Consider the following 3,180-nt stretch of genomic DNA (forward strand, 5'->3'; position numbering starts at 1 on the left):
GCATACTTCTTACTGAATCATTAGTTACCCCCAGGAGTTTCCTTTGCAGATGCTAATCTTCACCTACTTTGCTCAGATTCTACTTTCTACATCTTCCTCACAGCATTTTTAAAGAAATTAAGAAAAGCTGGTGATGATCACAAGGAAGAGGAGCTGGGCTATGTGTTTGCCTCGTGGTTTCTTAGCTATTTCCATTCAACCCTTGAGTCACAATGCCCATTTATAACTTACTTTGGTCCATTTTGTTCCTCAGGATCAAGTACGCTAACTTTGTTATGTGTATACCATTTGGAGTGTTTTACAATACATCCAGTCCGCATGACATTATCTCATTGGCAGCAGTCACCTTTCTGACGCCACATGCCAAGAGACCAGATACTATCCATTATTTTAAACCTGTTTTGGTCTTTTGCTGCAGCAATGTGAGTGGGAGCCCCGGTACAGCAGTCTGGAAGCGGAACTTCTTGGATTGTTTTAAGAAAATGGCAGACAAGCCCGACATGGGGGAAATCAACAGCTTCGATAAGGCCAAGCTGAAGAAGGCTGAGACGCAGGAGAAGAACACCCTGCCGACCAAAGAGACCAGTGAGCAGGAGAAGCAAGCAAAGTGAAATTTCCCGCGAACCTGGAGGATTCTCCACCACATCATCTTGGAGACCCTAGCCGTGATGTGGAGGAAGAGCCACCTGCAAGATGTACACGAGCGACAAGCTGCACTGTGAACCCGGGCACTCCGTGCTGTCGCCACCGGCCCGCGGGTCTCTGAAGGGGACCTTCCAATTGGACTGCCAAAGTTCTCTGGTTTGCCCTGGAATATTATAGAAAATTATTTGTATGATTAATGAAAATAAAACACACCTCGTGGCAAGAAAAACAAAACACAAAACCTGTTTGATATAATCCTTTAGAAGGAGGAAAATTAGAGCTTGCTTTTCTGCCAGCTTTGCACCCCATTTTTCCTATATTGCCCACGCTGGTCATTACAGGAAGTCTTTCTCCCCTGACTCCTGGGGGGCCTGCATTGGGTTCTTCCAAATGAAAGAGCAGTGCAGGAAGAGCACACTGTGTTTTGGAAGACAAGAAACACAAAGTAACTCAATAAGCTCTGAAAACTGATAAAATGAAATGATGATGGCAACACTTTGGGGACATTCAATGACATCAGTCTCTTGAGATGACTTGCTTTTATAACAGAAGGAGTGCTGTGCTTAGTCGCTCAGTTGTGTCTGACTCTTTGCCACCCCATGGGCTGTAGCCCATCAGGTTCCTCTGTTCATGGGGTTCTCCAGGCAAGAATACTGGAGTAGGTTGCCATGCCCTCCTCCAGGGGATCTTCCCAACCCATATTGCAGGTGGATTCTTTACCATCTGAGCCACCAGGGAAGCCCAATAGAGGGAAAGATCTGCACATTTGGAGGGGCTCAGAGTACCAGCTAGATGCCACTTGGTGTCTGGGAGGAAACATGGAGCTAGCTGTGTGCAGAATGGTTTGATCCTGATGCACACAATTTGAGCATCTTTCATAAGGATGTATCGAGCAGACGTACACCATGAAACAGATTCTGTCCAAAATAAGAATATAATGAAATGGAAATCCAAAGTGACATTCTTACTGGAAAACTGATACCCAGCAAAAGGTTTCTGTAACAAGCAATGTGAATATCTTTGGCTGCAGATATTGGCCACAGGAACTTCTCTAATTCACAAGTCTTCTCCTTGCTGCCCCAAGTCCCTCACAGCCCCATCTTTCTTCAGGTCCAGCTGGAAACTCTCTTGCTGGTTCCCAAACACAGTGCCCAATGACACCCTCAGATAGGGTCAGAGGGAAGATGAAACATGTTCCTCTTCCCCAAACACCATTTTGTTCATCATAGAAGCCGGGACTGTGTGTCCTCCTGTAGCTCCTTTACCGAGCAATGCCCCCAATGGGCTCTGCACAAATGACTTGTCAGATCAGTTGGTGAAATCTCATTATGATCCAAGGGACCATTCCAAATCTTTGTTGTACTGGAAAAAAAGAACTAAATCTTTGTTGTACTGGAAAAAAAGAACTAAAAAGTGAGCCGTAACCTAGGACTGCGAGATTTTAAGGGCATCTGATGAGTGTAGTGAGACTTGACTTGCAGCGGTCCTAAGGGGCAGTGGGGGGTTTGGGGGGCCTGGGTGGGAAGAGGATGGATTGAAGCCCCTTGGAGCATCAGATTCTTAGAACCACAGGGAAGACAGAGCCACAGACTTCTGTAAGAGCAACGTGATGATAGAAATATTAAAAAGCAAGTAGCCTCCGTCTTTCTGTACATAGAAATGCAAGCTTATTGTTTGCAGGGTTCGGGGGTTCTGGCTTTTGTTTCCTGATGGAATTTATTTCTCATGAAGGAGGCAAAATGGTTGGCCCAGAAAGCTGAGGGTGTTGCTGTGTGCCTCATCACTGGTAGGGCTGCTCTGAAGCTGGGACTTGACAAATGGAGGGAAGGTGGCCCTGCCCTCCCAGGAAGTGGTTCTGTGAACCTCTCCTCTTGAACCTGGGCCCTTGGATTCCTCTGACCAGGGCTGTACAGCATGCGATCACGGCTCTTCTGCCAGCCAGGGGACACTAACTGTCCCCTGCTCCTGCTGCTGGATTGATAACAGTCACTCATTTCCCCCATCCAGAGCAGAAAGTCTGGGTGAGGGATTCTAAGTCACCTCACCTTCCCAGGGGAAGAAGGGAAATAATGCTAGCATCTGTTCCCTGACTACAGATACATATGGGACAGGTAAACTCCAGGAGTTCAGCTCCTAGAAGATCCATCAGTAAAAGCCAGGAGAAAAGAAATGCAAGAGCCACCTCGAAGTTCTCTGGAGTTCAGTGGGAATGAGATGCAAACAAAGGTAACAGATAAGCAAGTATATAGATTTTCCCTGGAAGCAAAGGAACCCCAGGATGAAAGGCTTAAGGAATACTACTTTGTAAATAGGGAGCTTGATTTTGGCTAACACCGATAGAAGGAAGTGTTAACTACTTTAAGTGAAGGTGATTTATTTATTTTTTAAATCTTTATTGAGTTTGTTACACTATTGCTTCTGTTGTTTATGTTTTGGTTTTTTGGCCACAAGTCACATGGGATCTAGGTCCCTGACCAGGGATCAAACCCACACCCCCTGCACTGGGAGGCGGAGTCTTAACTCCTGGGCCTACTG

At 46.2% G+C, this 3,180-nt stretch overlaps 1 pseudogene; it reads left to right on the forward strand.

Annotated features, from left to right (window-relative positions):
• Positions 1 to 422: 422 nt before the first annotated feature.
• LOC148776603 (thymosin beta-10 pseudogene) lies at positions 423 to 886 on the forward strand (annotated as a pseudogene).
• The last annotated feature ends 2,294 nt before the right edge of the window (positions 887 to 3,180 follow it).

Source organism: Moschus berezovskii, chromosome 9 (assembly GCF_049115385.1).
Source record: "Moschus berezovskii isolate FMDL1 chromosome 9, NW_MosBer_1.0, whole genome shotgun sequence".
NCBI lineage: Eukaryota > Metazoa > Chordata > Mammalia > Artiodactyla > Moschidae > Moschus > Moschus berezovskii.